Source organism: Bactrocera neohumeralis, unplaced genomic scaffold (assembly GCF_024586455.1).
Source record: "Bactrocera neohumeralis isolate Rockhampton unplaced genomic scaffold, APGP_CSIRO_Bneo_wtdbg2-racon-allhic-juicebox.fasta_v2 cluster11, whole genome shotgun sequence".
Lineage (NCBI taxonomy): Eukaryota > Metazoa > Arthropoda > Insecta > Diptera > Tephritidae > Bactrocera > Bactrocera neohumeralis.
This window is the reverse complement of record NW_026089624.1, coordinates 13,705,519-13,716,998: the sequence shown is the minus strand read 5'-3', so window position 1 is coordinate 13,716,998 and position 11,480 is coordinate 13,705,519. Positions and strand designations below refer to the sequence as shown.

The 11,480-nt window shown below is 36.8% G+C and overlaps 1 protein-coding gene and 1 long non-coding RNA gene across 4 annotated transcripts in view; one reads left to right on the top strand and one right to left on the bottom strand.

The window, feature by feature from the left end:
- The window catches only part of LOC126766081 (uncharacterized), a 187,821-nt gene that overhangs the window by 112,596 nt on the left and 63,745 nt on the right, over window positions 1–11,480 (bottom strand). The gene's annotated exons all lie outside the window — the stretch shown is intronic.
- Window positions 5,087–6,688, top strand: LOC126766293 (uncharacterized). Its single transcript, XR_007668825.1, has 3 exons — window positions 5,087–5,352; window positions 5,417–6,274; window positions 6,358–6,688. It is a non-coding gene; the product is annotated as an uncharacterized LOC126766293 (long non-coding RNA).

Below are 11,480 nucleotides of genomic sequence, written 5' to 3'. Positions count from 1 at the left end.
TGTGGATGAAATACAAAACTAAACAATGGCACTAGTTTTTTCGAACTCATTTGGAAACTATAGAAAAACAAAGGTATAAACGTTTGTAAATGAAATGAATTTGAGATCTCTTGTAGAAAACGTATTTGTACATTCAAACAGTCATCTTTTCATCATAATTTCTTATGGGTCAATTATTATAAAGTATATCCTTTGTAAATATATTTTTTGTAACAAGATAAACAATATTACATAACAAAAACAAAACATAAGTTGAAAGTACACGGTAGACGCCAGACGGATTTTCTCTTTCGAACTATCTAATTATTATCGGTAAAATAACATTATTGAAACAAAATTATGTTGTCATAAATATTTATATTTATACATTACATCATTTATAACGCCTTACAAATTTATTTTAAAATAGAGTTCTCCCGCAACCGCTACAAGGCGCGAGCACACTCAATATGTATCTCTCTAATTGAAATATATCTCTTGAAAAAAATTCGGTCGCCAGTTGGTTGTCGAATGTTTATATTTTAATCATCACTCAAACAAATTTGAGCACATTGTTTGCAAATGTAATATCGACATGTTTTCTTTCGAATCCGAAAGAATTCCGGATGAACTATAGGGTTGGCATGTTCAACGTTCCTAACCAATAACATCGCAATGGCGAGGAATCTACAAATACATTCATTCAAATGCATTTTTGGAGAAGCCATTGCTCTGTTACAAGGTGCTTTTCGTCATACCCTTCCACATAGATATATGTATTTAAGTTTTGTATTCATTTGAATTGCTAGCAAGCTTTGTTTAATAAGCAGAAGAATGTATGCTGAATGTGTAAGTGTGTGTGTCGGTTTATGTAAAATGGAACAAAAATGTGTGTAATATGAAATAAACTAAATACAGTTTAAATAAAAAAGTTAGGATATGTGATTAGAAGTTTACCGGGCCATCTAATATTGTAAAAATATGTATTTCAAAACACAGAAAAGTCTACATGCGGCACTTTTTAAAACTATATACTACTATAAATTGCCATAAATTGTTCTGCGGTCGACCGCCAAAACAAATGCCACGGTTCTCCCGCACTAAATACAAAGTTTTGACTTTTATACAATTGAGGTAATTAAAGTCAAAGTTCAGATTTAAATCCCTTAGAGAATCTAAAGTATCATTTAGAAACAACACTGAGATAGCGGTATAAAAGCACCTGGGAATAGGTCCTTGTGTTAAGGAGCTAAAGGAAGTATTGACACAGTTCAACCCATTTTTGACACACAGGCATATCATTGTAAGGAAAAAATTTCCCTGAATTTAAATTATATATCTCACACCTTGACCGATATTTGCGGTAAAAAGTCAACTATAGGTACTGGGGTACAAATATTCGGTACCTAAGGGCTTGAACAGTTTTTGTTGAATTTGAACAATTTTTGGTCTTAAGATGGAATACTAGAAATTTAAAATTAAGTTATATAGGAAGTGGTTGTGTTAAGCAGGAATGTTAGAAATATTTTATTTACCGAAATTGGTTGAAATCGGTAGAGCAGATCATGTAATATATGAGTTTACCTAACAGTTGTCAAACTTTTACACCACCTCCTTTAAATATCTCTTACATTATCTCTCTTACATTATCTATCGGTGTGATTTTACCTAACAGTTGTCCCTTTTTACACCGGCTCCTTTAAAGCCCTATTATATGACCTTGGGGGTGAAGTTTAATAACCCTGTTGTATTTAGTTATTGATTTATCGCGCCTTAAGTAGTTTTCAACAGTACCGTTTTATGGGGAGTGGCCAGAGTTATAATCCGATTTCATCAATACCGTTAGTAGTAGTTAAATATTATAGGAATTGTTCTTAGTGAATTGGGCTTTTGTAGCTGTAGTGGTGTAGAAGATATGTACATTAAAAAAATTACAGTTCTATATCTTATTTTAGTACCTAGTTATGGCACTTTATGAGTTTTCCCTTAAGAGCGCTGGGGGCGTGGCAGTGGCCGGATCACTCCCTTCTACTATGGCTTACATTTTTGTCAAGGAACATATGTGACAAGTTTCATCAAGATATCTCAAATTTTATTCAGCTTGCACGAACGGACGGACAGACAGACAGTCACCTGGATTTCAACTTTTCTCGTCATCCTGAGCATTTATTGTCGTTGTATACCTATAACATAATCCTATACTTCTCGCTTAGTTTTAGGTGACACGTATAACCGTTAGATGAAAAAAACCATATACTTTTTAGCAACATGTTGCAGGATTATACAAACCATTCAGTGATATAAGCGATTTAATAAATAAAAGTAAAAAACTATGGGTTCATTCGGTCCTACGAATACATCTTCCACTGTCCAAATGGACCAGACTTCGAAGTTGAATTTGATATTTGCTGCGTAAACAAATTTTTTTCAGCCTCGAGGTGCTTTGTTGCGTATGCGTGTTTCTAGCTACCTATGTCGGATCATTAATGGCTTTACGAATATCGGATTACTTAAACTAACTTAACGTATGAAATATGATTGATAATGAAAGCTTTATACATTTTGTGACATATTTTTCATAACTCTTTAGAAGAAAACACAAAAATATTAAGCAGAAGACAGTTCCACTCAATATTATGGGAAATCTTATATATAAAAATGAAACGCCTTTTTTGTATGTTCACGCATTACGCCCGAACCACAGCACGGAAAGACGTGAAAATTTGCACGGGTATTCCTTTAGTCTTGAAGAAGGTCCTCACGGCAAAAACACGGTGAAAAAAAGTTGGTGGAAAAACACAAAAAACTGTTTTTTTGGAAAAAAAAATGATTTTTTTAGATTTTGAATTTTTTTTGGATTTAGAAAATATTTTTATCTGAAAGCTGCGAGTTTTCTACATAAAATTGTATAACATCAAAATTTTTTGCACTCAATTTTCAGGTCGTTAAAAGATAAAAGAAATTGTAATTTTTTTGTTTAATCGGAATACGGGTACAAAACCATGTCGCCAATTGAAGGAATGGCTCATATATGTGTAATGATATACGATGAAGTTACAGAGACTGTGAAGATGTTGTTACATCCTACATATGTATGAAATCAATAAATAATGTAGATTACCAATTTAACTGTTCCATTATATTGTTATCACGATAAATGATATCCTTGACAACAAGGAGCGAGCGGAGCCACAGGTTTAGACTAGTACTGAATAAATGTTTTTGAAAGGATACAAGATTGAATCCTTGTGAGCTTGCAACTGAACACAAAAGCCACTGCAACATGTAGTAATAATATGCTTTGCCATCATTCCCAATACAATGTCCGCTCTATTAGTCAATTAAGTACAAGGCTTTGCAATAAGACTGATATCATTTCTTTAGGAAAAAATACACTAGTTTTTAAGGGGTCATATACAGTTAGAAGCCCAAAAAAGGCGAGTTTTTCAGAACTGGTATTAGTATTAGTAAACATATTTATTTGGAGCTCCTCTCAAAAAAGACGTTTTGCGGTGACCACTATATCTCTGACCTGGAAGTTAGAAGGCCAAATAAATTTCATGAAAGTAATGTTAAATCTAGTACAGCAAGTCGAAAGAATAAGCACAACAAAATTTTTGATAAAATGGCGGCTTCTTAAACAAAAATTGATTTTTACTGAAATTTCGGCCTTAAATTGTTTATAAAAATATATATCGGTGAGAAAAAATCTTCGACTTAGTGCTTCCAAGCATTCTGAAACGTCTTTTAAAATTTGGGTGTACCTTCGAAAATACTTACCGAAGCGATATGAAATTTTCCTGTATATAACCCCTTAAGGAAATTTTTATTTAATGTGAAAAACAATTAAGTTATGAATATAATATCATTCAAATGGCCTCAAAACTTTTTTTGCAAGAACGAATTCGATTTACCCAATTTTCGAGTACTTTTTCCACTAAATGTTGTCGTAAGGCTGAATATCACATTCAATATTATAGAGAGTCTGGTTTATTGCTAAAGGCCAATGACAACAAATAACCCCACAAGAAGTAGTCTAATGGTGTTAAATCAGAACTCACAACGTCACAATTTTTTGAAATAATCGAATCTCCAAACTTTTCTCGCAATAATTTGGTTTTTTGCACGTGCTGTGTAGCACGTAGCCCCGTCTAGTTGGATGTTGTCAAGATCAACTTCTTCCAATTGCGGCCATCAAAAATTGGTCACAGCACAGGTGGGCGATTATTACGACCTTAAAATGGTAAAAGCGCACGAAAAGTTGCAATTGGAGAAGGATTATTTTGATAATAAAATGGAATAATAAATAATAAAGCTAAACGAGCCAATCGCCGAAAAGGCTTTCCAAACGCAATTAAACAAAAAACTGAATTACTTGGATGAGTGCGAAATCTGACGAAGATCTGGGCTAGACAGAGAATATTATTCAAAAAACATCCCTTGATGTACTAGGCAAAATGCAAATACAGAAAAACACGGTTCGATGAAGCTCATGTAATGAGATGCCTGCACAACTGTATAAGCACATGGACCATTTTTCCCTCCGTCATATTTTTATGTTGTTCAACAGGTGTGGCAACAATTAAGCATGCCATAGCAATGGGAAATCGGAATAATACGCCTACTGTTCAAAAAAGTAGACAAACTCCAGTGAAAAACACTATAGACCGATTACATCGCTACATATTCAATTTATAAAAATGAAACGCAATTTCGTTATGTGCCCGCATTGCGTCCGAACCTTGACACAGAAAGATGTGAAAAGTTATTCTTTTAGTCCTGCAGAAGCTCCTAACGTAGGTCAGCGTCGATTTTGCAATATATGTATACATTTATAACTCAAGAAAAACCGAATTGGTCAGGTTAGATCCTCGGGACAGGCATAGGCTACTTTTCATCGTTTTTTGTTAGAAGTCAAAACAATTCATGTATAAAATATTATATTTCTTATCATTAGCTGTATTCAATATTCATGTAAGAATCATTTGAATATTTTTTTTTACTTGAAAAAACAAAACAACATCACACATCCACTGCCAGGGTACAGTAATTTTTGTTTACGTATGTGCATATATGGATTATACTAATTGTTGTTACGGAACAACAGTCGAATCATAATTTGAAATGAGTACACAATAGCTAACAAATATTCTCGAAGCATTTCACAGAACAATGCAATATTTTTGGTAAACGGCACCGATCTAGTTTGTGTTTTCTAATGTCTACTACTATCTAAGTTTTAGCTGTCGATTTTGCAATTATGTACATCTGATGATTCTGCAAGAACGGTTACACCCATTCATAAACCAAATTATGGGTGACTAACGATCATGATTTATAACTGGAAGGGGCACCATCGAACAGATATTTATAGTAACATAAATTCTTGAAAAAAAAATTCAGGAAAATAGTATAACGACATTTCATCTGTTAATAGATTTCTAGGCGGATGAGAGCTTATATGAGTTTGGCCGACATAAAAAATAAATCTTATTAAAGCCACACTGACGAAAGAGAGTTTTGGTACGAATTTGAGACTCCATATTAACTGAATTTATTTTAAAAACCCGCCTACCACAAGGGGATGAGTTTTCGTACCCACTATTCAAGCTTGCCCTTGAAAAGGTGATAAGGGACTACACCTAACACTAAAGGCAAATATTTTTCAAATCAACTGAAATGGCTAACGGTGACAACTATAAACGATTTAAAAACTGCGTTTATTTAAATAAAAAAACTGCAAATCTGGAGCTTACAAAATATGAAGAAAACCCAAAGTATTAATCCACTCCATCACTTTTACAACGATATGAATAATAATTCGAAATATTAAGTTTTTACTTTTTCGAAGATCCAACTATGAATTCTTAAAGCGTCTCTCATAAGGTAGACTATGTTTACATTTTTTCGATTTTTTAGTCATTTAAATACTATAATTAACATTGGTGTTTAAAATAAACTCATTTTCGAACTTTGAAGGCACTTCGAAGAACGGAGAAGCTTCTTTTGTACTAGACTCAGTTTCTAAAGAAACACTGTTACCGGAAAGATATATTATTTGAATTTCATTAAGATTACTACTTATTGACCGATATAAGCGGTTTAAAGTCAGTCGGAAGTTAGAAAATCTTTGTGTTAGTAAATGTAAGTAGATGTTTTAGCCTTCCATTCACTTCTACTGGTATACTTCACCGATTTCTAAGAATTTCGCCACATCATTGCTTCTGAGAGCATGTGAATTACGTTTGCAACGACCACGAGATATTCTTTGGGTAAAAATTACATTTTGTTGACTGTAAGTATTGATAGCTTCACGTTTGATTTTTATTAAAACCTTAAGATTTTTTGCATAATTTTTCGTATATTTTCTGTAAGCAGCCTGAGGTGCTGAGAACTCTAATCATGACTGAAAATTTTAATTTTTATTGATAATAAGCCGATAATTGATTAAAATATGAGATATTTAACAATCAACAACATATTCAACACTTTGATGAATAAATCCGTAACTTAGACATTTGAAAACTACAACATCTGCTAAAATATTCAGGACAACAAGAAAAATATTTTTTTTTTTGTATAGCTGTGTAATTTATGATAACAACAGAACCAAGACTACCACTATTGAACTGACTCTTGGTTCACGGAGATATTCGATAATTAAGGAAAAATTAATGCAATTTGATGGTGTATGGTATATTGTATCAAATTTGATATTAACCGTTTAAAATATTTTCAATAAAATTGCATTTAGAAATATAAATGAAAAAATAGATTACTTTAAAAATTGTTTTTATACGGGGAAAGCAATAGTGCGATTAATTAAATTAATTTATATTAATTATTAAATTATTCAAAACGTTTACATTCAAGTAAACATTATATATATAACATTATTCATTTTAGACATGGCAGCTCCGTTTTTACGTGACAATCTCCTATTCAGGATTGCCTGAATGAACGTAGAAATAGCGCATGCGCCGGTTTACCCGTGTACATTATTCCGTGTGTATACAGCTGTATATATTTAAATTTTTTTTGGCTAATAAGCATTGTGCATTTGGTCAATTAATATTAAGGCTTTTATAGGTCTCTTCCTCGTTGTCGTATAAATTGTTTTTTTTGTTTGCTAATCACCATTGCATGGATTTGTTGTATTATGAAATATACACGTTTGTTTTTGGTGCCTCAAAAAATTAACAATATTCCCGACATATATAAGCAGAAGAAATATATTCAGTGTCACTATTTAAGGTTTCAAAATAAATACGAATCAGCAATTAAGATTTGTTGAATTACTTTTGTTTCATACTTTTATTTTATATTTAGAAAATATAGCACTGCATCGGCGATTAGCAAGTAGTATACTATACTTTTATATGAATTCACAAAAATACCACAATAACAACAGCATTGCTTGGATATTGCTCACTGACTAATAAATACTATCACATCAATTTGAATTGTTTTTACCAAGCCTACTCCTTGTTTCACTGAATCGGTATAATGTTAGTTATTTTACTACTTGTTTCAAACGTTGACTGATTGCCTAAGTACTACGGATATGCGTGAACATGGTTGCTGTATTGCAAGGGTGGAAGTGCGCTAATTTAGTGTTCATTGCGTAACTTTCACATATAGTATGTATGCATTCATTCGTTATCGGTTCATTCGCAGTGTTAGCAGAGCAGATTACTCAACCATTCAAATATATGATTAACGAAAAAGTGTAAAAAAAAATTAGTGCACAAAATAGAACACATTTGTTGCGAATGCAAAAACTCAACAACAATTTATTTTTAGTTGTGTTTGAAAACTAAATTTTAGTTAATAGCTATTGTTTTGGTTATGGCAATACCGCTATTAAGCGTTAACAGCGTTGTGCCCACAAAGTTCGACATGTTTAATGAGAATTATTTACAATATATTTTATTAAATTCACAATATACATATAATAGACCCCAAACAAATCGGTCAATTTATTAGTGTTATTCAGGGTTGCGAATTTTTAGTTGGAAATATAAGTTTTCAATAATTAAACCCAACAAAATGTTAAAAATTTAACCTTTTTTATATCAAAATCAATTTTAACAAGTACGGAAAAGCTAAGCTAGGGGGCAACCAAACATTTTGTACTCTTGCAACTTGGAAGAATCAAAGCCAAGGAAGCACCCTAATGCCATGTTCAGACCGACACATAATCACACGATTTCGGCTGTTGAGTAGATTATCCTACTTCTTCTTCTTCTTAATTGGCGTAGACACCGCTTACGCGATTATAGCCGAGTTAACAACAGCGCGCCAGTCGTTTCTTCTTTTCGCTACGTGGCGCCAATTGGATATTCCAAGTGTAGCCAGGTCTTTCTCCACCTGGTCCTTCCAACGGAGTGGAGGTCTTCCTCTTCCTCTGCTTCCCGCGGCGGGTACTGCGTCGAATACTTTCAGAGCTGGAGTGTTTTCGTCCATTCGGACAACATGACCTAGCCAGCGTAGCCGCTGTCTTTTAATTCGCTGAACTATATCAATGTCGTCATATATCTCATACAGCTCATCGTTCCATCGAATGCGATATTCACCGTGGCCAACGCGCAACTCTCGAAAACTCGCAACGTCGACTCATCAGTTGTTGTCATCGTCCAAGCCTCTGCACCATATAGCAGGACGGGAATTATGAGTGACTTATAGAATTTGAAATTAGCAATAAAGAAGTTAGTAAGGTTTTTGTTCGTCGAGAAAGGACTTTACTTCTTAATTGCCTACTCAGTCCGAAATAGCACCTGTTGGCAAGAGTTACCCTACGTTGAATTTCCAGTGTTTACGCTGGTTCCAAGATAGACAAAATTATCTACAACTTCAAAGTTTTAACTGTCAACAGTGACGTGAGAGCCAAGTCGCGAGTGCGGCGACTGTTTGTTTGATGACAGGAGATATTTCGTCTTGCCTCCTTGTCCAGTCTGGAGAAAGCAGAACTAACGGCGCGGGTGTTGAGGCCGATGATATCAATATCATCGGCATACGCCAGCAGCTGTACAGTCTTATAAAAGATGGTACCTTCTCTATTAAGTTCTGCAGCTCGAATTATTTTCTCCAGCAGCAGGTTGAAGAAGTCGTACGATAGGGAGTCGCCTTGTTTGAAACCTCGTTTGGTATCGAACGGCTGGGAGAGGTCCTTCCCGATCCTGACGGAGCTTTTGGTGTTGCTCAACGTCAGTTTACACAACCGTATTAGTTTTGCGGGGATACCAAATTCAGACATCGCGGCATAAAGGCAGCTTTTTTTCGTGCTGTCGAAAGCAGCTTTGAAATCGACGAAGAGGTGGTGTGTGTCGATTCTCCTTTCACGGGTCTTTTCCAAGATTTAGCGCGTGGTGAATATCTGGTCGGTTGTTTATTTGCCAGGTCTAAAGCCACACTTATAAGATCCAATCAGTTTGTTGACAGTGGGCTTTAATCTTTCACACAATATGCTCGATAGAACCTTATATGCGATGGTGAGGAGGCTTATCACACGGTAGTTGGCGCAGATTGTGGGGTCTCCTTTTGTATGGATTGGGCAAAGCACACTTAAATTCCAATCGTTGGGCATGCTTTCGTCGGACCATATTTTACGAAGAAGCTGATGCATGCTCCTTATCAGTTCTTCGCCTCCGTGTTTGAATAGTTCGGTCGGAAATACATCGGCCCCCGCCGGTTTGTTTTTCTTCAGGAGGGTAATTGCTATTCGACCTTCTTCATGGTCGGGCAATGGAACGTCTGTTCCATCATCATCGATTGGAGAATCTGGTTCGCCTTCTCCTGGCGTTGTACGTTCACTGGCATTCAGCAGGATGGAGAAGTGTTCCCTCTATAATTTAAGTATGCTCTGGGCATCGGTGACTAGATCACCTTTGGGGTTTCTATAAGAGTATGCTCCGGTCTTGAAACCTTCTGTAAGGCGCCGCATTTTTTCGAATAATTTTCGAGCATTACCCCTGTCGACCAACTTATCAAGCTCTTCGTACTCACGCATTTCGGCCTTTTTCTTTTTCTGTCTGCAAATGCGCCTCGCTTCCCTCTCCACCTCTCGGTATTTAACCCATCCCGCACGTGTTGTGGTCGATCGTAACGTGCGAGGTAGGCAGCTTGTTTTCCCTCCGCTGCGACACGGCACTCCTCGTCGTACCAGCTGTTCTTTTGCAGTTTGAAATGCCGTCCCACAGTTCCCTTATACCGAGTTGTTGACGAGTGCTCTCAGAGAGCAGGAGTGCAAGCCGGGTAGCAAATCATTCTGGTGTCTGTTGTGATTGCAGCTTCTCGACGTCGAACCTTCCTTGTGTTTGTTGACGTGCGCTTTTTTCTGCACAGAGGAGGGTGCGAATCTTGGCTGCAACAAGATAGGAGACAGCCTGGAGGCTTGAGGTATCTTCTTGTGCTGGAATCAAGTGCCACAGATAACCATATTTCGGGCCCCGGCGAAGTCAATCAGCCTCAACCCATTTGGGGATGTTTCGTCGTGGAGGCTGAATTTACCGACCGTAGTGCCAAAGATGCCTTCTTCGTGAGGAAAGTTCTCTGATCGTCATTCACTTGGGAGTGCCCAGAAACGATTCTTTTACATATGGCTCAAGAAGCTCACGACTTTGGGTGTTTGACCAAATATCCTCTGGGTAGCCTAAGAACATTCGTTTGAAGGCGAAACATCTCCTCCGTATGGTTGTGCGCTGGGTTTGGGACCCGCCACGTAAAAAACGCACCCAATGAAAAAGTACAACAAGCCTCGGATGAAATGACCCCCCTTTTGGTTACGACCATGGCAAACGAATTAAAGAATACGTTTTGAGGGCATGCACCTGGAATGTTCGGTCCCTTAATTGGAAAGGTGCTGCTGCACAGCTGGTTGATATCCTCGTGAAGTGAAGAGTGAAGGCTGACATCACTGCCGTCCAAGAAATCCGACGGACGGGGCAAGGACTGAGACGAATAGGTCCTTGTGGCATTTACTACAGTGGCCATATAAAGGAGCGCAAATTTGGTATGGGATTCGTGGTGAGAGAGAGACTCCGTCGCCTAGTACTATCATTCACCCGGTGGATGAAGGTCTAGCCACAATCCGCATCAAAGCGAAGTTCTTAAACGTATCGCTGATTTGCGCCCACGCCTCGACGGAAGAGAAGGACGATGTGACCAAAGATGCCTTCTATGAGCGCATGAAGCGATTCTATGAGAGCTTCCCCCGCCACGATATTAAAATCGTGCTTGGCGACTTTAACGCCAGGGTGGGCAAAGAAGGTATCTTTGGCACTACGGTCGGTTAATTCAGCCTCCACGATGAAACATCCCGAAATGGATTGAGGCTGATCGACTTCGCCGGGGCCCAAAATATGGTTATCTGGAGTACTAGATTCCAGCACAAGAAAATACATCAAGCTACCTGGCTGTCTACGGATCGAAATGCCACCAACCAGATCGATCATGTTGTGATAGACGGAAGACACGTCTTCAGTGTTCTAGACGTGCGTACG